The following is a 27,448-nucleotide window of genomic DNA, read 5'->3' on the forward strand; positions in this document are numbered from 1 at the left end:
TTCATAGATTTAGATGTTCAGCTTGTCCTTAGAACTTATGCCTTCAACCTTGCCACCTTTTCAAGAACAGCAATATCACATCTATAATACATATCAAAGGTAGCATTGAGTGTTGTCTCTAACTTTCTTAAAGATATCTATTCTGCTGCCCTGGCTGCCTGTCCTAGATGGCATGTCTTTGGAGTCACTTTTAAAAGGGTCTTGTCAAAGTCAACTGCATTACTTATATTCTATTGACCTTTAAATGTGCTTTATATTTATGATACCTGTGCTCAGCATTTATTTTTTTTAACTTTAGTTCTTATAATCATGTAAATATGCTTTTAGTGGATGGAGAAAAAAATTTAGAATTTAAATTTAATGTTATTCATTACTATTTATTCTCTATATTTGAAATAGCCTTTCTTATAGAAATCTACCAATTTCTAATTAGTGGTTCTTAAACTCATAGTTACACACCTTCAAATGCTTTCCATGCTATTTCCAAACCAGATACAAGTCCCCCAGTAAAATACCACTACAGGCACATTTTCAGATTTTATAACAAATAGTTTATGCAGAACATAATTTGTAAAAGTACTGTAATAAATTACAGATCTCATTACAGAGAGCTGCTTCCAGTTCAGTATCTAACCAGCAGAGGACTGCCTAATTTCCATAATGTAGAAAAATTCAGAAAGATCATGAAGGTGGTCTGAGGACAACAACTCATCTGTGGAGAAAGTGTCAAATAGATGGTAACTCACGTGCAGACTCCTTTCCTTGGTGTGCTGTAACTACAAACATGTCCCTCACTATCTATCTTCTGCTCATGCCCCACCCCGTGTTGATACCAGGGCTTGCCCTACCCAGGTGCAGCACATTGGTCATATTAAACTTCATGACATTCCCAAGGGGCCATTCCTCATCAGCTGTGTCAACCACACCACTCAGCTTGGTGCCACCACCAATCTGTGAGGCTGCACTCAATCCTTTCATCTCTGCCATTAATGAAGATATTTAATAACGCTGGTCCCAGGATGGACCCTGGAGGGATATGACTCATCACTGATGCCCAGTGGGACTCTGAGTCATTGACCACTGCCCTCTGGATGTGACCATCCAATCACTTTCTTATCCAACACTTCACTCACAAATCCATCTCTTTCCACTTTAGACAGAAGGATGTTGTTGAGGACCATGCCTGAGGCTTTACAGAAGTCCAGATAAATGACATCTGCAACCATTCCTTTCTCGATTTATGCAGTTACTCCATCATAGAAGACCTGGGTTGGTCAGGCAGGATTTGCCCTCATGAAGCCATGCTGTCTCAAATCACCTCCCTGTCCTCCATGTGCCTTGGCTTCAAGGAGGATCTGTTCCATGGTCTTCCCAGGCAAAGAGGTGAGGCTGACAGGACAGTAGCTCCCAGGGTCACCCTGTTTAAAGATGAGTACAGTGTTTCCCCTGCTCCAGTCACATGGGACTTGACTGAGATGACTTTTCACATATCATGGAAAATGGCTTGGCAACTACATCAGCCAATATTCCTTGTAAGGGAGATGCTCCAGTCTCTGATTCACCTTTGTTGCCCTCCACTGGACCCACTGCACTACCTCTATGTCTCTCTTGTCCTGAGGAACTCAGAACTGGACATAACATACCAGATGCAGCCTCACTAGGACTGACTGGAGGGGTAGAATCACCTTCCTTGACCTCCTGGCAATGCTTTTCCTAAAGTAGTCTAGGACACCATTGGCCTTATTGGCCACAAGGACACACTGTTGGCTCATGGACAGCTTGTTGTCCACCAGAACCTCCAGGTCCTTCTCCACAGAGCTGCTTTCTAGCAGGTTGGCCTCCAGTCTGTAGTGGTATATGGAGTTATTCCTCCCCAGGGGCAGGACCCTGGATTTCTCTTTGTTGAATTTCAGACGGTTTTTCTCTGTCCATCTCTCAAGCCTGCTGAGGTCCTTTCCAAGCTACAGCACCCTGGGGGATTGGCCACTCCTCCCAGCTTTGTGTCATCAGCGAACTTACTATGGAGACATCTGTCCTTTTCATCCAAGTCACTGATGAACAAGGTAAATACCAGCCCCAGTATTGAGCTCTGGGCATCACCACTAGTGACAGTACTCCAGTTGTGGCACTGATCACAACCCTCTGGCATTTGCCATCCAGCCAGGTCTGAATCATGGAATCATTTAAGCTGGAAAACACCCTTAGGGTCAGCAAGTCCAACCATTAACTCAGCACAGCCAAGTCTACCACCCAAACCATGTCCCTGAGCACACAGCCCTGGCAGCACAGCAGCCCCATCAGCTGAGACACACATCTCATTAGCACAGGTGGAATGCCTGGCTAGCAGCTGTGACTGTTTCCTGGAGCTCAGAATGGTTCTTTGCAAAGTTTTGCCTTTGTGCTTCACAGAGGTACCAGCTTGCTGAGACCTAGCATGAGACCCATCACAGAGCGCTGCACTGTGCAATGTAGGCACACATGTGCCTACATCCTTAGATGTTGTCATGGCATGGGTAAAACAGAGTCTGAGCTGGAGCAAAAGGTCTAAGGGACCTTCACTCATCCCTGGTGAACATCCAACCCACATCCCAGCTTCGAGGAGCCCTGAATATCAGAAATTTGTCCCTGGCTGACTTGAGTCAGTTGGTAACTGAGTCTCGTGGCCTCCCTTTCACAACATCCTGCTTCCTCCATTAGCTGCTGGAGGCACTGCACAGAGACAGCCACAAAGTTCCATCACCAAAAATTCTCTACATAAAAGCAAAAGACTCAGTTTCTCAGCCTCAAGTTGCTCAGTAAAACAGATTGAATGGAGGGCAGAATCTCTCCCTAAAACATGTGGTTATTTCCTCATCATTTGAACTAAATATGGAGGCAGACAGATTTACATGAGAGTGATTTGAAAAAGGGATAAAATGTTCAGAAAGGAAAATGTTGTTGTCATCTAGTTCTACTGCCTACAAAACAGATGAGAGATTTTGTTTTGTGTTTCTCCTGTGACACTCTGCAAGACACAGCAAATGTACTGGATTTGTTTAAAAGTTGCAAATGTCTGATTTGGAAGTATCTTTTAAAACTCTTTTTAAAAAAAGGGGATCCCATCTCACAACTAACCTTTGCAGTGTGCTCTTGGGCACCTTTTTTGGAATTGTGCTGTCACTGCATTTGATTTGCTGTCTGCATGTGATGTTATGTGCCATATTGTCACAACTTAGGAAGAAGCAGTAAATTGAAGTCGAGTCTTCATTGGAATGAAACTCCCATTTTAAGGAGAAATTCAGATCTATTCAGTTTGACCTTGGAACTTGAATTAAATCTTTAGAAACTCAACTTTCTCAAGGGAAGTATGAGGTTTGTATGAGACTGGATATATTAAAATCTTGTACAGCTCTGGTATAGTGCACGTGCCTGGATGGTTAATTTTTAATTTAGAGGACAATGAGAAAATCAGAGGGTTTCACCTGAACTAATTTTCACAGAGCTAATTTGTTATACTCAAAGCTGGTTTATAAGCATTTAACAATCCATTAAAAGCAGTATTAAAACTCAGTTGTGATTTTTACTGAAACATTTTTGTATGTTTAACCTGATTTCTGAATGGATTTTTTATAGTTTGGGGTGGTATCATAAAAATGCACATAAGTCTAGGCTGGATTCCAATTTTGTATTGTAATAAGCAGAATTTTATGTATGGGTCTGTATGCACATTCAACAAATCATTCAGAAAGAAAAATCAAGTGGATGTGGTTATTGAAGATGAGGATGGCATTTACCTGCTTGAAATTTGATGCATATAATACATAAGGAGTTGTCCTTGCTTCAGTCATAAAACTAATCCATTTAGACTGTCACGTCAGGGAGTTGGGGACAATAGGTTTCTGCAAGACTACATACAGCATGTCACCACCTCAGTGCAGCAGAGCAGCACTCACAGTGGAAAGCAAAGCCAGGACACTTGCTCCTGTCCTACCTGCAACAGGGCGCTAAATCCTCTCTCAGGACTGGGAAAGTGTACTTGCCCTGCTCCCACAGAGAGAGGCAAACCCTGAGATGTCTGCCATGGCCAAACGTTTTTCTCCTGCTCCCTATCATTGCTGAGTAAATGCTGACTTATCTTCATTAAATCTGCATGCAGCAAATCAATAAGAAGTTGGGGGGCTTGTTTGTAGAAGTATCGGAATCATTTTGGCATGCTGTTAACATGTTGATGACTCATTTTAGTGTGAATTCAGGAGTTGCCAGGAAATATCACTAAGGCTATCTAAGTCTGGCTAATGCAGAAATTATAGGTACACTGCAACCCGTGTGTCAGAGTAAAAGAGAAAGAAAATAAAAATCTCCCTGTGCTTACAATTCCTTGAATTGAAGTCAGACATGGGGCTTTAGGCTTAACTGCATTTTATGCCTGTGCTTTTCTAGAGGAAAAAATGGACCAGTGTATTTTTCTCACAGTAAGGATTGTGGAAGTTTAACCCCAGAAGTTCCTCCAATTCTCCAAAGTAGCAGATGTACCATTTGTAATGTGTGATGCTCTGTGAGTGCTGCATTTTTGTGCCCTGGAGTGTAGGAATATGACAAGGAGAGAAGCTACCCACAAGGAATGAGGAGGTGGAACAAGATGGAAGTGGATGTGTTGGTGCAGGATGCACAGTACATGGTTTAACAAGCTGGGATAAGTCACACAGTACGGCCAGCCTGGAAAAACACTTCCCAGAAGCATTTTGTCAGGCACTTTCTCTTTTTTTTTTCTTTTGGGTATAATGCAAGGTAGATTACGGATTTCTCTGCTAATCTGCAGAAAAACACTATTTTCACCAGCATCAGTGGCCATAGCTCATCATCTCCATAATTCACAGAAACATAAAATGGTTTAGGATAGAAAGGACCTTAAATACTATCTAGTTCCAGCCCCCTGCCATGGGCAGGGACACCTTCCAGTAGACCAGGTTGCTCAAAGCCCTACCCAATCTGGCCTTGAATCCCCTTCCAGGGATGGGGAGTCCACAGCATCTCTGGGCAAAATGTTCCATCATTGGTAGCATCACCACCCTTTCAGTGACAAATTTCTTCCTAACATCATCATTCAAACCTTCTTCTCACATTATTGCCTCTCCTGAGCATGGAAGGAGTTCAGCATTGGCAGCCCCTCTCCCTTGGATGTTCAAGACCATCTGTGCATGCTAATTATGTGGATTTTCCAACAGGCTCAAAGATAAACCATCAGAAGGGTAATACTCAACCAAGGACCTAAGAGCTGAAGTCTCTGAATACCCTCTAACTAAGCTATCCTCCTGAGTTGTTTCCCTCTTACTGGAATGATGGTATATACACAGATGTGCAACTTAACATATGTGGAGTACCCTGGGACAAAGGAATTGCTGTTTGAGACTTTGGAAGTTCACAATTATAGCCACAGAACCAAACTATTTCTAAAGGTCAACAGAACTCCAGTAATTTATGGAACTCTCTTCTGAGAAGTTATTATTATATGATAATTTTCATATGTAATTACCTTTTTCCTTTTTGCTGATTCACCTCTTAAACCCTTCATGCCTGTGATTGAGAAGCATCACCTTGCACATAGGAAGGAAGAAAAGATATAATCAAACTATATATCTGATCTATAAGTCTGATCTTTTAGTCAATAGAGGCAGTTTCTGATCTTTGTCACTTGCAGAGGGAGAGGGAAATTTCACTGAAACAACCAGTGATTTTTTTTGATGGGAGAAAAGTCGGAAGGGGGTGGGGTAGGACGCTGTGAGTAGGAGCCTTTGTTCAGTGAAACAAATGTTAACACCAGAATACAGATAAAACTTTATGTATTATTAAAGAATACATTTTGCTCTTGCAAAAATGTAATGCAACCTGGAATCATTTATTCAAACTGGTAATTCTTTTCATGTTGTCACATTACAAAAACGTCTTGATGTGTCTTGTGTCTGACTGAAAATATAAAACACTATGGTAAAGGCAACTAATAAGAAGGACTATTTTCTTTAGCCTTAACACCAATGCAGAAAGATATTACCAGGGAAAAAAAAAAAAAGGGGGAAAAAGCCCCACATAAATTGATGGGAAAGGAGAAGGGGGGAAAAAAGCAAAGATATTCTGATAGGTCATTCTTTTTTCAATACATGAGCATTTAGTCTACAGTAATCTACCAGGACTGTCAAATTTGATTGAAAGATAATGCAAGATTTTTTTTCTTGACACAATTTATAGCATGTATCCATTAGGAATAATTATGGTTGCATGATTTTGCTAGCTGTTATCTCTACAAGTGTTACTAATGGTTTTATCAATTACTCCCTGTCCAATAACTGCATGGTTGTAACCTAATTTAAAGACACTCTATCACTAGGCTGATTTGTGTAGTAGTAAATGACAGCATTTGAGACACCAGCCAAACGACTCACTTCAGTGACTTAGTTAGTCTCTAATAATTAACAATTAGTAGGTACCTAGGAAAAGCTCAAGAGACTAGAGCTCCCATGTTTCCCTTTCTTATCTGAATACAAGAAGTTACCAAAATGATCTCCTGTAAACAGAAACCTTTAAATAAATTCTCCTTCTGTGGCTGATAAAAAATGTGCTTTAATAAAGGTGAAGAGTTGAGGAATAAAACAGAACTGAACTTTAGGATCCATGGTTGTAAGACATAGTGACAACGTAAGGAGGAGATACAGGATTATACTTTGTGGTTTTGCTGTTAGTGCTACAGTTCAAAAGCAAAGCCAGTGTGCTAAGAGGGGAATAGTGCTGGCAAAATTGTACTATTTCCTTGAACTTTAGAGCAAAAATGCTGGATGTGCAGAAAGGAGCACTTCATTACAGATCATTAGTGAGGTTTTATGTACAGCTCAGAAAGGTATTGCCTGCTCAGAACAGACTGGAAAGAAGTCTATTTTAAATGAGTGTAAAAGATGGTATTCCTCCAAGGATGTTATCTCTGAGGATTTTAAAGAAATTTTCCATTAAAAAATCTCTCTTCTTAAATAAGACTTTGAACTTTAAGTTTAAAGCAGGATCTTGTACTCTGCAAGAAACTATTTCTACGTATGCACAAAGATATTTAAAATTACAGTGAGTGTACAGGGGTTGAGGTTTTTACAGTGCACAGTCCTTTGCACAGTCCATTAGTATATATGAATCTAGCTTGATGGGCAAAATTGCCCAGAATAATTCATCATTTGGGTTATTGTGTCAGATCTTAGTACATCATCTCTTTCAGATTATCCAAGATCCCAACATAACAATCTTTCCCTAGGAGCCTTGAGGGTTGTATGTTTATAAAATGCTGCACTTTACCCACTCAACAGTCTGATGACATTTCCAGCCTTACATGCAAAACCAATATCTGCTATGAAGCTTGCACATTCTTCGTAGGAACATAGGAGCTGCCACACTGGATTAGATCAGTGATCCATCTAGCATGGTCCCTGTCTCTGACAGATGCCAAATCCCAGCTGCTTTAGAGGAAGGTGTGAGAAACCTCATCAGAAAAAATCTCTGGAAGCACCTGCCTGTAAAGGGAGTTGCTTCTTAAACCCTTAGTAAGTGACTGGTTTATGCCCTAAAGCATGGCTGCATATATGCTTTCAAAATTACAGGGTTTTTGTTATAATTACAGGAGCTGTCACTATCCTTATAATATTTGTATTATATTCTTGATCTCAAGGCTGTGTCTGGGTTCCACTGCACAATCCCACTTGCCTGATCATTATCCAGGTTGAGGGCTGACCCAGACAGGCTGTAGTTTGCTTTTAGGCAATGAGGTCAAGTTTCTTTCTCCTGGGATCCGAGTCCTGCCCAGAGATGGGGGAGATAAAGAATGTCTAGTTCCCAACCTGACATGGGCTCTCAGATCACACAGTATAAAATAGTCAAAGAAACCAAGCTGCCATTAATTAATTCTGTTGGGTTGGTTTGGATATTTTTTAAGTCTCTCCTGTTGCATTTAAATTTTCTTTATTTTTTTGTTGACTCCATGCTTAGAATTCATAGAAACAGTAAGCAGCCAGACTCCTTTTTTTCTCACTAAATATTTTTTATCTTTATTACTCTTACCATTTTCTGGTTTTCACCCACAGTCTAAAGCAAGACATTTCCCTCCTCTTTTCTATTTTCTTTTCTTAACTTATATTCATCCATCTAAGCATTTCATTCCCATTTTAGAAGCTCTTTATTTTCTCAGATGCACTACACAGTATACTGAGTGTAACATTCATTTATCTAATGTCATGAAAATAATTTTAGTTCTGTTCTCTGCCTCCAAATGTATCCGTAATGTAAATATTATTTAATAATGTTAAATGACAAAACTCATGCCTCTGATTTTAGCTTAATCTGATGACAATATTCATCAGATAGCAGAGCATTTGTCCATTCAGTGAGCTGATAAAATAGTCTCAAGTCTGGGTTGCCAAAGACAGAGATGGTCTTCAAAATGTAGTTTTAACCTCACCCACCCTTCCTGGTTCATCTGCATATTCTTTTGAAAACCACTCATTGAGTATCTGTAGCCCAAATGATGTCATCAGGCACAGCATGCAGCCACTACAAGTGGGACAATTATAATTTTTGTAGCTGATTAATCATCATGAAAAAGTAACAGTCAATTGACTCAATCATACATCCATGGTGATTAATCACACTTCACTTGTGTTTTTTACAAGTATTTTACCGACAGTGCAGATGTTGGATGATTTTTCTCCTTGAGCCTTTTCCTTGGTCACAGATGTTAAGTAATCACCTTGTCCTGATACTTGACTTACCTAATTTTTTCTTCTTCAGGCCCTTAAAAAAAAATGTGTTTCTTATATAGAAAGAAAATGTTAAACTAGTTATTAATTTTTTTCCAGGTCAATCAATATCTGAAATCACCGCAATTGTCATTTGTAGTCATAGGTGTTTTCAACAAGCACATTGCTCTTAAATCTGTTCTCTGTTATGCATGACAGCAGGAGTACTAATAAAACCCTGACAGCAGCAGGTAGCAGAGTCCATCTTATTTTTAAGCCACAGTTAGAGCTTCTAATCCAAGTCTCACTTGATTGTAACTAATTGGCATCCAGGCACACAAACAAGCAAACAAGAATCTTTTGACACCAAAATATTGAGTTTCAGAGATACTGGCTGGTAGACTTTAGTCTTAACCTTGGTTAGAAAGGTAAGGGAAATTGCTGAAATGCCTCAGCAAATGAAAGTGTAACACACAGCTAAAACCCTACTAATGATATTTTCCATGGAATTACATCTATACTGATGAAGCCATGAGAATTTACAACCACTGTCTCTCTTATAACCATTATATTCTATTGGGACATGTCTCATGTGCATATAGAGAGATGATTTTGTTTTAGGGTGTGCAAGTCAATTTCTAGGTGATTTTCAAAGATTTATTTCAGAGGACCCCTTATAGATAAAATCAATATATTTCCCAGGCTGCCCTCAATACTGCAAATGGAAATGTGTAGGGCAAATAAGTTGTATACCTCAAACAATGCAAGCCTCAGTGACTCTAACCATGTTTCATCCTTCAGAAAAAGCCAAAGATCCTCATTCTATTTAGAAAAATTATCGTACCAACCTCTTTGCCCAGCCTTAGATCACTTCTAAGATCAATGCATACACTGGAAATTGCTTTCACGAAAAGATGACACAGCTGCATTGAATTCTGTACTAGACCCCAGCCTTGATGCTGTTAATAAAGAGCCTAAGGTTGGGTATAATTGTTAATACACTAATTCTAAAAATCCACTCAAATGTCACTTATAATCAGGATTTTCTACTGTGCTAGGACCCCTGGGGAAACCTTTGAAGCTGTGAATGGTGTACACGATGACAGGGATGAACATAAGAAGGTAGAAGGCCACCGATGTTGTTTAGCTTAGTTGTATAAAACTATCACGTATATAGAAGCTTAGAAATACTGGCAGCTAGGAAGATGGGAAAGCAAAGTGTGAGATGGAGGAAACACACAGATCCAGAAGGAAAAGCTTTACACTAAACCCAGTTATATCAAAGCATTAGGGGGAGAGATGAAGAAACTATACGGCTTGTAATTTACAGCAGAAGTACTAAGGCAGAAAAGACATTATAAAAGCATTTCATCAAGAAGACATCCATGACAGAAAACTATTTAAAACAATAAATCAAAAAAAATTAGTCATTTTATTAGCAGTAGAGATGAACTTTACAGCAGATGTGAAAAACTGGGATGGTTGTGAAACCTTGAAAAGTGAAATGAGAATAACAGAGTAAATTAATATGCAATATCAAAAAAACCTTTGAATGTAAATCAGTGATTATACATTAATTGGCTCTTAATTTTATTAGAGCTGCACACACATGGTCTTGTTTTATCATATCTTTGATATTATTGGATAACATTATTATTATTATTATTAATGCATAATATTTTGAAATGTAATTTTGTGTACTTCCTCTCAGTTCTTGTTTCACTTTATTTATGATTACTGCTTGGGCTGGTGTGAAGTGAATGCATCTCCCTCAATAATGAAGTACAGAAGAGTTGGACAGACTTCTCAGAGTCACAAGGCTTGCTATAAAAAAATCCCTCATGAATCTTTTACAGCCATAAGTAGCCTGGCACAGGTAATAGCTCTACTGCTATGGGAATTTTGGCTGAAAATATTTTTTAAAGCTCCTGAGAAAAAGAAGGTGTCAGGATATATGTGTGGTGGTGCTAGAAACAGTTGTTTTCATCAAGGGTAAGTTTTCTCAGTTTTTGTTTGGAATAACTGACTGCCACAGACAATAGCTGATTCCTACTTGTAGTCATACAATCACAGAATGTTCCGGGTTGGAAAGGACCACAAAGACCCTCTAGTCCCAACCCCCTGCCGTGGACAGGGACCTTTCAGTAGACCAGGTTGCTTAGAGCTCTATTCAGGCTTAAACATTTCCAGGAATGAGGCATCCACAACTTCTCTGGATAACCTGTTCCATTGCCTCACCACCCCCACAGAAAAGACATTTTTCCTAATATCTAATCTAAACCTATTCTTTTTCAATTTGAAGGTCCTGCCACTGCATGCCCCTGTAAATACTCTCCCCCTCTTTCTTGTCGGTGCTGGAAGGAAAACACAGGGCTTCTAACTCTTCCAATACTATTGAATTTGAGGTGTAGGTTGCTCATTACTCCCTTGCATGGATCTCTGCAGAGAGAACAGGAGCTGGGTTATGAGCTTGTCTCCCAAGATTTCTTTTTAGTTAGAGTGCAGACCACATAGGAGATTTCAAACCATTTAATTGATGGCAGAATATGGGAAAGCAAAGAGAGAGATAAACTGATGCTGGAATAACAATTGGATGAGCAAGAGGAATTTTCCCACTGTATAAAAGTGCATGAAGAAAAAAACAGAGGAGATTAAGAAAAGCCAGGAGGAGTGAGGTGGGACTTGTGAGGGCAGGAGATTAGGACAGGAATAAGACACTCAGAGAGTGGCAAAAGCCTTTTTCTGAGGTCAAAATGCAAATGAGGCTTTCTGGATGTCCCTGCCCCTCTAGTCTTGGTGAGTATGTAGCTGTGAAACTTGCTGCCAGTGTGACCAGTGCCCTTGTAGGATCAACGCTCTACTGACCCAGGCCATGGGCAGGGGCAATCCTTCAGCTCACAAAGCCAAGAGGGTCTGAGCAGAGGGTCACTTTACAGCCCTCTAGACATCAGCACAATACCAGGCAATGAGACCTTTTGATGTAGACTGAAAGGGGAGCAGGATTCACTTTGTGTCTAAACAACAAAACAGGAGAAATTTATTCAAGTTAATACAATCTTTCCAGAACCAAGTAAAACTGTAATTAACTCTGCTTTCTAGGTATATCTTGTAACTTTGGTGCAGCTGTAAACATGCCTGAGGAGCCAGTCTGGAGCCTGGACCCCTGAGACTGTGTGAGAGACCCCAGCCTACCTTGTACGGAGGTGAATGAATCAGCAGGGCCTGCAAGTGCAACAGCCTCTTGGTTAAAATTCTCACGTCGATGCAGACTGTTTTCACTTTCAGCAGAACAGCATTTTCCAAAAATGTGCTGATCAGCTCTAATTATCAAGGTTACAAACTGAATCACTCAAAAGGTAAGAAATGCCAGAATCTGTGCTGCCTGGGTAACCTTGCTGCTCACATGCACACCCCTTGCACATGCCTTATGATATAGTCTATAATTATCTGATTGCTTGTTATTTTTGCCCCTGTATCATTGGAGGCATGGGCTGCACCTGCAGCAGGGATGAATCAGAGTTAAGTAGTGAAGGTGGCTGCTCTCCTTAGACATCCTGTTTTGGTTGGTGTAAAGACGTGTAGGCTGAAGACAGTGGGGAAAGAAAGTTTAAGGCACAAGTTCTGGCAAAAAATATCAATCAGAAGACCTAACTCTGGCCAAACCTCCACCACAGGATTCCTCCAAGGTTCTGGTCAAATCACTTAAGCTAAATATTGGGCAGGTGATTCTTCAGAGGAGACCCAAACTTCTCTGAAAAGCAATGCCTCAGAAGGAGATGAAGGAGATTTATGAAGCTGAGGAATACCACCTTTATTTTGTGCTTTCTGTGTACCTCAGTTTAGACCTTGGGTTTTGATTTACAGAGCTTTGGAGCAGTCACACCTGCAACCAAAATCAATAACAGGAGCTGTACTTTGACGGCATAAAGCATTGTACAGCGCAATGCTAACATCTCTGGGAGGAAAAACATCCAAGCACAGATCCTAAACATTTCTAGCTGGGAACTCAGAGCTAATGGAAAACCTGGACCTTCATGCCCCTGTACCCTGATTCTCCACCTAGACAGTTTCAATAATAATCATACTCTCCACACACCAAGGACATAATGAAAATAAATATCATGTATATCTGAGAAGCATACAGACTGTAAAAAAAAAAAAAAGCCACAAGCAAATTAATAGCTTTGTCTTCAGAGCAGAAGAGGCAAGTGGTAACTAAGGCACAAAGCCAAGAAAAGCAATGAGGAGGTGCCAGATAGCTAAATAGCTCATTACACAGCACTGTGCCCTGAAGGAGAAAGGGATCCCAGGGAAAAATAACATTATCTTTTCATCTGACTGAAGATTGCATCAGAAGACATGGATAGAGAGAGGTGATGGCCAGTGGTTGAGGACAGTAAATCCAGTTTAAGCCTTCCTAGAACTGGGAAATAGGCACAGCACCACAATCAAAATGGTGGCTCAGTTTGAATTTTTTTCTGGGAAAACAAAAAGTTTTAACAAATTTTGGAGAATAGTCACAAATCTGAAGTTCATAAACTCAGGCTTTAGGTTTCTTCAAGAATTATACTTTTATACAGAAGACAACGTGGAAAGATAGGACTGACACAGGCTTGGCACTGAGTGTTCCACCCAGTTTAACATTAACAGTGCTTGATTTGGAATTTGAAGTGCTTGGTGTGCATACATTGCAATGATAATGTTTCTGAAGGGAAAACCCAACACAGATTCTAAACATTAGCTTGTCATTGTCTACTTGATTTTGAAAATATAACAAACTTAACAGACCTTTCCTCCACTCTTCTGTCTGTTATATGGAGGCTGGATAGGGTTGCTTGAAACAGTCCCCAGCACAGAAGCAGACAAATTTACCTACTTGCATCACTGTGTTCAGCAGGTAGCTTCAAATCCATTTTTACCCTACCTTTGAAACATTTGTATACTGAAAAATAGAAAACAATATTCCAAAATAACTTCATTGTGCTACAAATTTAGTTAAATGAAATTTTGAAAAACTTGAAAGATACATTTTTTTCTTTGCTGATGGTTCTTTGCAGAAATGGGTTTTTTTTGTTCCTTCTGAACACGTCCATTATTCTGAATAATCCTTTGGATCAGAAGAAAACTTGAGTGTGAGGGATTTTTCAGAAAACACTTTTCTTTTGCAGATAGCCAGACTTAGAGCAGAAAAATTCTGAAAGCAACATTCATTGTTATTCTTGCTCAAAATCTTCAGGTTTCTCTTTTTGCCAAGTTCAAAATTTGCAACAACAAAAATTCATTTTAAAGCCTGAAATACTTTTTTGTCATTTCTTTCCTCATTCAGTACAGAACTGCTCTTTGCCAAAGATGAATTAAATCTCCCCAAAGCCAAAACTTCGAGTCAGTTTTTAACCACATTACACATTCAATCCCTGAAACAGCAAAGACAGAAACAGAACAGCATTTCAGTAGGCAGTTACCATCAGGACGTTGTAGCACACTCTAGTTTGTTGAAAAAATATCATATAATATCAAACTGAGGCAAAAATCTGTTCAGTTCCTTGGCTGCATGAATTGCTGGATTAGACAGTGCAGGAGGGATGTAGGCTTCTCTAACTTCTCTTGTCGCTCAGGTTGCTTCCCTTGTGCCTGTGAGCCAGTACAAACTTAAACATAATTAGCTAAACTTTATCTTTTTCCCTGCTAGAGTAGCACTAATCTTGAGTGAGACCCTGAGCTGCCAGAAGGGTGTATCACAAGAACCAAAGCGGCCATTTGATCTTGTTTTAACACCATAGTGCTCTTCAAATGGGACACAACTTTAGTCAATACCTTCTTTACAGACATTTCCACTGCCAAGCAGCCAGCAGAAGCTTTCATACTGAGGACACCCAGGCCCAGAGCATTTTTCTTCAGTAGCTTCCAGAGGCTTAAACTTATAATGCTTTTACTGCTCTTCCTAAACAGCACAAACAGTGGGCAGCCCTTGGCCAACAAACCATGAAGCCCAAGCAGCACCCAGAAGGCTGCCAATGGCGCCAGGGAAGCAGGGCAGGAGGACAAAGGCAGTGCTCAGTGGGCAGGAAAAACAAGCTGGTCTCTAAAGAGCTAGAGCACATCCATCCATGCTCCCAAAAATCCCTTCCCTTTCTCTTCCTGGGCACATTGAGCCAAATTCCACCACACAGGCCTTTCTTTTGAAAAATATCTTTGTAAGTAGTGATCTGTATAGCAGTTTGTCTCATGGTGTTGTTGTTTTCAGTTTAAATCTTTATTTACCTGAAAAGCATTTCAAAGCACTTGATGGTTGCACTGTTAAAGACCCTCCCACAACATGCTAGCATCATTCCTCTTCGGGATAGAGGACTGTTCTCTCAAATAAATTCTTTTGGAAAATATTTTCATGCATGTTCAGCTAAAATAGTATCCCAGTAGAGGAATTTATCAATTTCACATTGCTCATACACTCAAAATCAAGCACAAATGTTTTTAGAGTCTATAAAATATTGGTTTTGTGAAACTCCCGCGCCAAAAACAGGGAAATGGGGCTCTGATAGTGAAATTTAAAGGCTTAATGTGCTCAGTACAAGTAATCAAGTTCAGGGACTGAAATGAAGGAAGTAACATGAAAAAAGCATAAAGAATCTTGCAGATCATCATCATAAGTCCTTTCCAACTGAAATTTCTATTCTATTCCATTCCATTCCATTCCATTCTGTTCCCTTCTGTTCCAGTCCATTCTGACTTTCTATCAGAAAAATCTTCATGGAGAAGATTCACAGAGGAATCTCAGATGTCAGTTAAGTAGCTTTCCTAGTTAACTTTTCATTGTCTCATGATCTCTACTATTGAATTTTATTTGTACATCTTATATGGATTAAATTCTTATAATCAAGTGTTAATATGTGCCATAAGTATGTATAAAGTCTTTTTTTCCTCCATTAGGTTTTTGGTTCTAGAAACTCAGCAAGAAAAAATTCAGAACTTTAACAACTGATTCATTCACTGGCATTAATATTCCTTTGTATATATTTGGATTTATACTTTGTGTATTTCATTTTTGCTTTGTTGTTTTGCTGTGTTGGCTGGAAGGACTCTGCTAAAATTCACCTGCCATTCAGTTTAATTTCTTGTGTTTAGGGCTGTACAACACTCCATGTAAAGTTAATCAATACAAGGATTTATGAAACATCGAAACAGAGCAGTCGAAAGGAGGAAATTATAGTCAGTTCCAGTTATTAAAGATTTCCTATACTAAATTTAGTATAAGAGAATCCTTATTTATCTTCTTTTAGGGTATTTGTCAAGTGCATAGACTGAAGAAACAATTGTTGTTGGTTCCACTGCAATGTGTCTTTATTTGTTGCTTGCTATTTAATGCTAGCTGGAAGGAAGCAAACCATGTCATGTGGAGGTGAAATACTGATTCTATTTTAGTCACTAACAGCTCTTCCATTAATTTCTTCTGAAATTTTACCTGATGTGCAAAACCCTGTGCAATGGAAAAAGAAACAGCAAATTTTATAAGATGAAAATAAGATGAAAATATACATGACTCTGCATCCTTCCTATATTCAGCTGTCTCACATTGCAAGCTGCATTAGGTGCATATATATATATATATATTCATACATATAGTCATCTACAGGCATTTATATCAGGTATATACAAAAGTAACAGCTTTGTATATAATTACCTAGTTTAAATGTAGGATTTGTAGTCAAATACATTTGTTTCTTTTCAAGATTAACAAAACATTTGCTAATCTTGTTTACCTTCAATATTTATCAAAGATTTTGCCTTTACTTTCATTCCTTCTCATGACTAACCAGAATACTTTATACAGCAAATTTTATGAAGATATTTGTGCTCAGAACACTTTGACTACCTAAAACTTATTTTGGAGGAGTTGAAGATATTCACAATTTTGGTTTTTGTACTTTAGTTTACAGACAAAAAAATGCTTTTTAAAACAAAAAATAATATGCTACTCACAAGATGAATTGTCCATCTACACAATATATATATATCTATATATATGCACATGCATATACATTATTTTTTCTGCACATATGCAAGCACACACACGTGTTTACTTTATAAAGTTTGGTTACTTGATAATATATTAGAAGTATTTATAAAAAAAATCTATCACAATATACTCAATCTGTGTATTTCGTAAATTAACTTGTAAATTTCATTATAAGAACATGCAGATCTCTTTAGAACTTTAAAAAAGGAAATTATCTGAATATGTCAGTGCAAGTTGAGTTACTTGGCTAACTTGTCTATTTCTGTATGCACTGACCTGAAGTTAAAACACTTAATTTTTTGTTCTCTCCAAGTTTAACCTGAAGTCTCAATGAGTTACTTGTTTAGCTTTTGTGAACAACTTCTCAGACCAAAAATTATTGTCTGGCTTCTATTGTTTCTCTCTCCATTGCCTAGCATGTCTCTGGTACTCCATGACACTTTAGTAAGTGAGTTACTTCTGAGTCATTCATGATTTAAAATATTTTCTCATGAAGTTCTGATTTGCAGGAAGCTCCTCCTGCCTCTTGTCCTTCCTTCACTTACAAACTGGAATATAATGGGACCTGAAAAGAGAAAATAATAAACCATAAAAAACTAATTTCATTGACCTACAGACCACACAAAAAACTAGCTTATGCAAAAGGCAGAGTGCTAAAATGATATGTTTGCTTTTCAACGTGATAGCACTGTACACTATTATTTTTAACAAAATGTTTAATAATGCTGAATAGGATAACAAGCCACAAACAGGAAAACCAGATCAGGTTCAGTTTTTGTTGTCACTTGTTTCTATCAGACACTGGTCAGCAGGCAAAAGGCAAGTTTTCAATTGTTCCAGTTTGTTCATGTTATTACTACCCTTGTTCCCCAAAATGACTCTTTGTTTTACAAGAAGATTCTTTGGAAACAATTATCAACTGCATTGTGGAGATCAATTTGTACACAAAATAGCAAACCAGACATTTTATCACTCCAATTCATATATATTTACAAGTGGTGATGGTCTTCTGTTAATTGCACAAAATAGCTTAAGATAATAAAATATTTACTGTAGCCAAAGCTGGATTGCTTGTGAAAAGGAGTAATTTTGGGGTCAAGCAACAATCTTTCTGCTTCAGTCCTCAATGAAAAAAAAAAAAAGTGCCATCTTTATCTTGCTAGATTTCTACTTTCAAATATTTATATTTCCTCTTGGGACATATGATAGGGGAACCAGAGGTAAAGAAAACAACAAGAAAAAGAAAAATATTATATAGTGAACATTATCAGAGAGTGAAACTGCAGAATAAGTTGCATTGAAATCTGTTTCTGGTGACACAAGAAATAAGCTGAGAAGTACTTAAAAGCGTAAAGGGGATGAGACCCTGTCTTTACAGCTGGACAGGATCAGGCTCCATTTTGGGCTCACTCAGTATGTGCTGTAAGTATTCAATGCCAATATTCAAGACACAATCCTGTAATGTCATTACAAGGTCCCATCACAGTCACTTGTACATTTCCTTTGGCACAGCAGATTTTTTTTTGATGGGGGACAGGGTCAACAGTCAAGAAATCCCTGCCCTCTAATAAGACAGCGGGAGAAGAAAAACACTTGCTAAGCACTTCAGCTGTTCTCAGATTCATAAAAAACATCATGTTGTGGAGATGATAATGTTTCTTTTTCCCGTTGGTCAGCTGCTGGGAAACCTTTGGGAATTTGCTGGGGAATAGCTCCAGAATCTCTGAGGCGCTTCTTTCACTCACCTTGGCACAGGAGCTGTGGCAGAACTTCTAGTGCCAGAGACACCATCACAGGCAACATTTCCCATTATGCTGGAGGGTGGGACAGGAGCAGCAGTCCTCTCCCTGACATTAAAACTACTAAGAACAATAAGGAAACTCTTCAGGTCTTCAGAATGCTGATGGAAATCACAAAAAGCATGACAATATAGACAGTGGCAAGACACTGATGCCCCCAAGAAGGGGAAGAAATTTGGGACCAGAGGAGACAAGGCATCTGAATTATTCAGTTTGGAAGTTGGGTTTCGATTTGTGCCCGCGCTCAAACCTGCATGCCCTGGGAATCAAGACAGCACATTTCAGCTTGTGCGTTATGCTAAAAAAATCTCCCAGTTCTGCTCTTTCTCTAGTTTTGCACCTTTCACACTGCAGGAGAGTCTTTTTATCAATCTTAGTCTGTATCCCAACCTTCTTGCGTAAAGGTTAAAAAGAATGTATTGATTATACTGTGAAGTGTGCCAATGACATTTCTAAGGTTGTGTCGTACAAATCTATAGATAGCTTGGGAGTGTTCATGCTTGATCAAGTTCTTGTTATTACTGGGAGAAGCTCAAACCTTAACAGATGAAAGATGTTTTTCAAATTACTGAGCTCTGTAAAATATTTTTCCTGATTCAGAGCATTTTAACTTCCCCTTGCTCTTAATGTACAACAAATCACAGAGTCTACAGAAAGGAACTGTGATGAAATCCTGGTTATGGGAGATCTGTCACTAGCTTCAAAGTGGTCAGTATTTCACTTCAGGTTCTTGATATAAACAAGGAATATAAATCTTAGTTTCTAAGCAAACATTGATCAAGGTGATTGTGTCAGGTCTGCTCCTGGGCCTTTTCTCTGCCGGTTTTGCTGCTGTCACATCACCCCTGAAGCTATTCTCCTCTCTGCTTCTGCAATGGGACAAGGAATTCTGGAGGTTAGCACCCTACTGCTGTCTTACCGGGCATTAGTAGGTCCAGGAAAAGTAGCATTGGTGAAGCTTGGCTTCTCATGGATTTGCATGCTACGGTCAGACCTTCCTGTGGAGGAGCTGTGACTGATGCTCTTCATGCCACTGAGGCATCACAGCACTTCTCCTCCTAGGCAAGATCTCTCATTTGACAAGGATTTCACTGCATTTGAAATTTTTCCCTCAGGTTGACAGAAGAAGGTCTCCCCTCTCCCAGCAGTCTATTCTTGTGAACTTTTTAGAAATCTTATGAGTATTAAAACTGCCAGACTGCTGAAAACCTTCCATAAAACTTGTCTGGTCAGATAGATACATGTACAGAGATTGGCAGACACAAACACTTAAGACTTGCTTCTGTAGAAAGACAAGTTACAGAGATTTAGACTTTTAGCACATTTGTGACAGGATTCCTCAGCAGGCTTTAGTCACAGGAGCTCGAAAAATTTCATCAGCCCTATCCACCCTGGAACAGCTCTGTTTCAGGTTTTTGTTGCTGTTACAAGTCATTCTGAAGCCTACTGACAAAAGGAGAGAAAAAATGCAATAACCCTTCAAGGGAATAAACAAATCAACCTTCGAGTCTCAAATAAGTGCTGAGACACAGGTCTCAGGGCTGACACTTGAGCTCCAGACTTTAAAATCTGCTTTGCCTGTGTGTCAGCCGTGGCTGTGAATACCGAGAGGCTGAATGGCTTTCTTGCCGTCAGGAGTTGCGTACGAGAGTGGTTCAGTTCATGAGTCATTGGCTAAGCAGATGTCAGAAAGCATGATATCTAAAGTTGATTTCTGATGGAAATGTCAAAGGAGGTGTCTTTAATGCTGAAGTCACTTCTCAGTGATGGCTTGCTACTGGTTCATAACTGCTTTCTGCTCTGCTTCCATCTACCATGAAAGTTGCCGTGGAGCTACCTTGCATCTGTGCTCAGACAGAACTAGACTAAATCCTCTTAAATGAACTGGATAAGCCAGTCACCTAGCCAAAATGATGGCACACTTAGTGTGCTGGAGCTATCCATATTGCTATTCCTTCTTCATGGGTTAAATATAAAAGTTTCCAAATACAGAGTATGCTTTACACATAGGAAGAATTCATGATTTGTGATTCTTTTCCTAGCAGTGATTCTCTCAAAAAAATAAGGTTACAGATATAAATTTGGCCTTATTCCCACATCCCCATCTCATAATATGATGTCACAGAATCAAGTTCATTAAGAGCCTGCTATTAGTGAGGTGTACACCAAGCTTTGATCCAGGACAAGAAGATATCTGCAGGATTTGCATATAAAGGAAGTGGTTTTTCTTCCCATTTATTCAATCTTCTGGTCTTTTGTTGTCTATTTTAAATTTTTTTCTATCAGATAACTAGGTACTACCACTAAAATATCTCAATCAGTTCAAGTAATAATCATAATAATAATAAAAATAATAATGCTGTGGTTTGATTTCATGCCTGTAGTTTGGAGATCTTGAAACACTTCATATAAGATTATTATTTCCTTCTTTTTATACGTTTGGAGACCAAAACATAGACAGTAACTCTTTCAAGCTAGTCTGCAGAGGTAAGAATGCAACTAAATTTTCTTTTATCCTCATTCCCCACACTATCTTAATTCCATAAAATATTGGTGAGTTATATGACAAAATATACATAGATCACATGTTCAAATATAGAAGGCAGGAGTACATAAGCTGAAAGAATTGAGAAATGCTTCTCAGTAAATTTTATGTCACATGCTAGGATCTGTGTCAGCTCTACTAGACTATTTTCTCTGCTGTCCACACAAATTTCCGTAGCTTAAGATCTCTCACATTTCTCTGCATTCAGATTCCTTTTTAAAAATTCACATATTTTTATCTGTTCTATCTAGAATTTAATACTGTGGAGTTTTTCCTCTTTCTGAATTTATCAGTTCATCACCTCTCAAAACAGCCACACTTGTGGTATAGTTATCACTTCATCTTGCAGAATGTGCAAAATGCAGACTTTGCTAGGTCCCTCATCAACTTATTCCCTATGGTCCAGAATTTTATTTTTTTTAAATTGTTTCAGGTTTTTATTCAAATAAGTTTATACATTTACCAGTATTTTTCCAAGCTTCATGACTCTCCCACAGAGACTAAACTTCATACACTTGATGTTCTTAGAGCTATGTCCTTTCATCTTTCTAGAACAAAGCCATTTTGAAAATCTCTCAGGCTTTTTGTAGCTTTTGGTAATAAATCCAGGGGGATTTTTTTTTTCTTCCCAGAGGCTCTCAGAGGGGTTTCAACTTGTATGAGGGTCTCACATGCATTGAACAAACTGTCCCTCCCCTCTCAATTAGGGCTCACTTTACTGAGGCTCAGGCAACATCTTCAGCTTGTTTTAGGGGAATCCTTAGTTCAGTGCTGTGCAGGGCAGCTGCTTGGAGTTCAGTTCATGTGCTCATCAGGCATTGCTTCAGGATAAGAACTTCTGCATGAGGTCTCCTGGAGTTGTTAATTAGACAAATATTTTATTGCTTGCCTTCTTGTGAGGTAGCTGCATACCGAGGGATCAAGGTGGCCCACTGCTGGAGGAACAGTCTTGTGATATTTAAAATTCCCTGAAATGCTTTGGGGTAGATAGATCCCTTGTTGCCTTTCTGCCCCCACTGGTTTAGGGTCCTTTAACCCAAGATTGTATAGGCAACACCACCAGGAACCTGAAGCTACTTTGCCTTTTTACATCCACTGTTACTACATACAGGCATTTACATCCCTAGAAGGTACCTACCTCTGGCTTAAATGACAAGGGTATGTATTTGTATACAAGTATGTAATGACATAATGAAGCCAGTGATGACTCAATACAAGTATGACTCTCAATTTTCATGCCACAAAGTGATGCTACCAGCACACCTGTTCCTGATGACCTTCACCAATGTGGCTTTTATGTTCTGTTTTACTGATTTTGTAGGTCCTTTTTTATTTTTGAACAAAATGGACTTAAAGGAAGACTCAAAATATGTAAATTCTGCATTCTAACATGTATAGAGTTCAGGTCTGCATTTTGGTTGCATGAGCTGTTCATGGTCTTGTGTGCTGAGTTGTTCATTTAACTGCTTACTTTTGCCCCATTAGTCTTCTTTTAATCTTGATTTATTTATGGCTAGCCTAGTGCTCAACATCATGCAGCATTTACTGTGTTAAAGACTGAGTTTAGAATAGGTATATCATTATGGCCCAAAAATGGCTGGATCCCTCAAGAGGATGTCATTGGCAATATTAAAACATCACTTTATGCAAGAAGTAATTGAACTTGACAAAGTCCGCTGGGGAGTTTGGGGTTGAAGGGACTGTTAAAGGTTATCTAATCCAACCCCCTACAATAAGCAGGGACATATTCAACTGGATCAGGTTGCTCAGAGACTTGTCAACCTGACCGTCAGTATATTCAGATAGATACCCTTCAGGGGTATCTATTTTTTTTCTGGGCATCCTGCTCCAGTGGCTCATCACTGAGTAAAAACTTCCTTCCTCATATCTAATCTAAATCAATCTCCTTCTAGTTTAAAGACATTATCCCTTGTCCTAGCGCAACAGGCTCTGATAAAAAGTTTGTCCCCATCTTTCTTATGAGCCACCTTCAAGTACTGAATGGCTGCAATATTGTCCTTGTGGAGCCTTTCCCTCTGCAGGCTGAGAAATCCCAACTCCCTCAGCCTTTCCTCACAGGAAAGGAGTTCCATCTCCCTGATATTTTTGGGCCCCTCCTCAGCACTCACTCCAACAGGCCAAGCTTAATTAAGAGCAAATCTGGGTCTAAGGTCTGTCTGCTTCCAAAATCTCTGCATAAGTTTAATAATGCATGTATAAACTTTAAACCTCTTGGTACCTTACATACTTTTAGCATACAACCAGGTTCTATGTCTTCTAAATGAAAAGTGTGACAAGATTAACAAATATCTTTATCTAAAACTATACGGGATGGTAATAGAGACCTTTTTGAGAGAGTCTAATTTCAGGAAATGAGTGATTTGAATGGTCATATGAATTCTATATATTTTTTCCAGCTAAACTAAACATCTTGATATCTTAAGAACAGCAGATGATTTGGAGGAGAATAGGAGATCTAAATGAGCATAAAAAGGATGAAAGAGTGTGACTTTCCCTACACAAGTGTGTGAGTAATGTTTTAATCAGGGGCACATTTTTTTATAAGACCAAGTATTTAGTGCTACTAATTATACCATTTCAAGTTTAGCCAGAAAGGCACAGATAAAGGGGAACCACAGTTCCCTAAAAGTCTCTTATTTTTTTTGCCCATCCCTTCAAGTCCTAATCAATATCACAGATTCAGTGCCAGAATAAAAATAAGCTCCCAAAAAGAACACTGTAATTTCCCCAGAGGACTAAGGAAGGAGAAAGACTGCTGTGACTATATGGCACTGATTATTAGGAGACCCCTCCAGTACAGCTGCAATTTGGTCTACATGCATGGTTAGGGCAAAAAAAAGCTGAGTCAGATAAATATTTTCGTAAAGTGTTAAGCATACAAAACCCCAGATCAGAAAAGGATATGATGGGCTGGAGCATTTTTTGCAGTGCAATGTATCTGACACATATCAAGGCCATTAATTAGAGAAGACTCTTTCTATTACAGTTGATTATAGGGTCTGAACATTAATATACTTTGGAAGTCGGAGGTGGAAAAGATCTGGTGAATTGTCAGCTTCTTGCCAACACGTGGTGCTTCTGAGCTAAAGGATGTAACTGATAATGAATAACCTTTTCTGGGTTCTATTCTTATTTTCCAAATTACAGACGAGGAATAGAAAATAAGACTTGAGATGACATTTGAGCCATGAGTCTTAAAAAAAGAAAGATTATTAAAGACAACAACTGTGTTGTGTGGGAAAGGTCATGATTTAATTGCAAGATTGTGAAATCAGGATGCTAAGCACTAGGATAGCAGGTTTGAGAGACACATTCAGTTAAATGGTTCAATAGAATAGAGGACATTATTTTTCATTTTCTGTGTAAAATAACCTTTCAAAACTCTTGATGAAAAAAAAAACCAAACCTGATTTACCTGAGTAAATCTGATTTTTTTAAGTGATAAATTGCATCTATAAGACTCTTCAGAAGAAGATTCCTCTTATTTAAATTAACTCTTGCAATATGAAGCCTTCAAAATCTGATCCAGAAATAGTTGCCTTATCTTGATTTTATCAGAATCAATTGCATAAAGAGAGACCAGTGAAACCCAAGTAATTTTAGCAACAGTAGCTGAAGTGAAATAACTGATTAGCATGTACAGTACCATTGTCGACAAACATGCTATTATTCAAAAAGACAATACTACACCTGTAATTATGAAAGAATAATATATTCTGAAGAAAGTAAAATTTACTGTACTTCAAAATTAAGATAAAAGTCCTCAAGATACTCTCTGCATTTAGGTAGCTTAAAAATGTAAATGGCTTATATAGTATTAACTTGGTCCTTTACTGTAACTTATTGCAATGTATTTTTGTCTTCTAAAATTTTTTTCAGACTTGTAGAAGCTGGATTGGCATCATATGGGACTGAGCTCCTCAATTTATCCAAATTACATATATCTTGAAGGCAGTGCAATTTTCCATTAGCTATCATGTCAACATGTCTCAACCCTGACCTACTTATGGCACCCCCAGAGAGGAGCACACTTTTCAGCCTCCATGTTCATTCGACCCTTGGCTGAGCTTCCCAGTTAGTGTCCCTGAAGAAGAGGGAAGGGGAGCTGTTTGATCTGGACGCCAAGTGTTGGACCACCAAGTCACAGCCCAGAGTTGTTTGCATTAACCAGCCAACACTTACTCACAGTTTCCTACCGTGATGTCTGACATCAGTTTTGTCCCTTCAGCTGCGATGACGATATGAAATCGCTGAGCTGTCTCACATTCTAACTCGTGAAAACTGTTGGCAAGTGTTGATGTATGTTTTCTTAATTATGACTGCCATACACCTCCGATTAGTCATTACATAATACAATCTGTTCTGTATTTCATTTGGACTAACAGATTCTACTATTGTGGACATATATACGCATCTAGAAAGATGGATAGGCCCAGTGCCATGGAGGTGATAGACTGCACAATCCAACAGCAATCCCTGTGTCATTCAGTCTCCTGTTGAGTGTGAATTTAAATCATTTAAATCCTGAATATTTCTGTCCTTTGAATATTATAAAATTTAAATCCTTTAGGAATTTTCCTTTCGAAAAAGTATATGAATCAAAAACAAATGATAGGATTAATAAACCAATTGTTCACTTGGTTTTAAAAATCCATCATGAATTTTCTAAATCTCTAACTGTTTAGTTAGGCTTTAGTTTTCACACTTGATGTGCTTGATCTTAAATCGTTCAGTAATAAAATAGAAAAATTACAAATCAGCCTGGTTAAATTAGAATATTCATAAAGTGAGGTGCCGTAAGAGAGTCATTTACTATCTTAGAAAGTTCACTTACGCAGTTCAAACAGATGAAAAGTACTCCTTAATAAAATATAGTGTATATATCAGGATCAGCACCAAGCCTTTTCTACATCCAAGGGATTTTATGCATCTCTGGGTATTGAGAATAAGCCTCTACTAACACCAAGTTCCATGAAAGTCTTTTAAACTTCTGGACAGGATGACTAAGGGAATAGCTGTTCCTGGTCCGGTCCAAGCCAGAAGAGAGGCTGAGCAGGCGAGCTATCTGCAGTCCTAAAATTAGAGTGAAGCATGCCACCATCTGTTATTTCCACCTTACCTTATGGATGTTAGGATGATTGACTCTTAGAAAGTAAGTACTGGTCCTGAGTGGGACTAGATTTAGGAGTATTTTAGATATTTACACCTTTCAAAATTGTAGCCTTTTAAAGTTAAATCTTTTAGTTCTCCAGATTCAGTTTTGCATGGCTTGATGTAGGACAGACTACAAAATAATATCAGAAAACATCAGGAAATGGATGGAAGAAATTGGTGGAAAGCTCAGAGGTTCAGAAGATCCAATACACCTGTTTGATGAGGAAGCTGTGCCTCTAGGACTTCTTTACATTCACTCTGTGAAAGGCCTTTCACAAGAGTGAACATGTGGAGGATTTTGCACATCTCTGGTCATTTTATAAAACCCTTCTTTGGAAGGCAAGAGAGAAATAATCTTTGGTGCTCTTTGGCATTTCATTTTTTTTCCCAATTGCAGTGATGTTAAACCTTTTTGAAGTATAAAATACACATAGGAAAAAATTAGTTTTTGAAACCGTGGAAGGAGCTCAATTAGTTCCAACTAATAGGGAATTCTTAGGCCAAAGGACGTCACAATTCTGTTCAATTTTCATCATTTCCAAAGTGTTCATACACCCCAGACACTCTTTTATTAGAAGACCATCATCTGAAAACAGTAGGCTACAGGACTTTAATAACAGACTTAATTTATCCTCCAGAAACTTTGCTGTAAATAATAGCAAAAAAGCTGGTGGAACACAGACTGACCATAGTAGGTGAAAGCGAATATAGAGAATTTTCTTTTTTTCCTGTTCCCTCTAACATTCAGAATTGAGCTGAAATTTAAGATTCATCGACAGTGGAGTCAGGAGGAAGGCAATTTTTGCATCAAAATAACTTGAACTATGCTTTTAAGTGTTCACACTACAAAAGTTCAAGCTTCTAGTTATAGGCAAGACAAATCCTGAAGGTCTTGAATAGCTAAACTGAAAGTTACTTTTGAGTTCAAATGGTTCATAAATCAACCCCCTTTTTCTCAGCTCTTTTTCCAATCCATTATGGGTTGGGAAAACGAACCATCTACATCAGATTTTGTGAGAAGATATTTTTGAAGTCAGATCTCACCTGTTTCTTCAACCACTCTGTATCCCAATCACCAAACTTAAAGTATAAGGACAACGTAGTTTCATGAAAGAACACTTATCATGATTTCATAGGTTCTCATTTTGGACACCTTGGTAGCTTATTTAATATT

This window comes from Molothrus aeneus, chromosome 3, assembly GCF_037042795.1.
Source record: "Molothrus aeneus isolate 106 chromosome 3, BPBGC_Maene_1.0, whole genome shotgun sequence".
Classification (NCBI taxonomy): Eukaryota; Metazoa; Chordata; class Aves; order Passeriformes; family Icteridae; genus Molothrus; species Molothrus aeneus.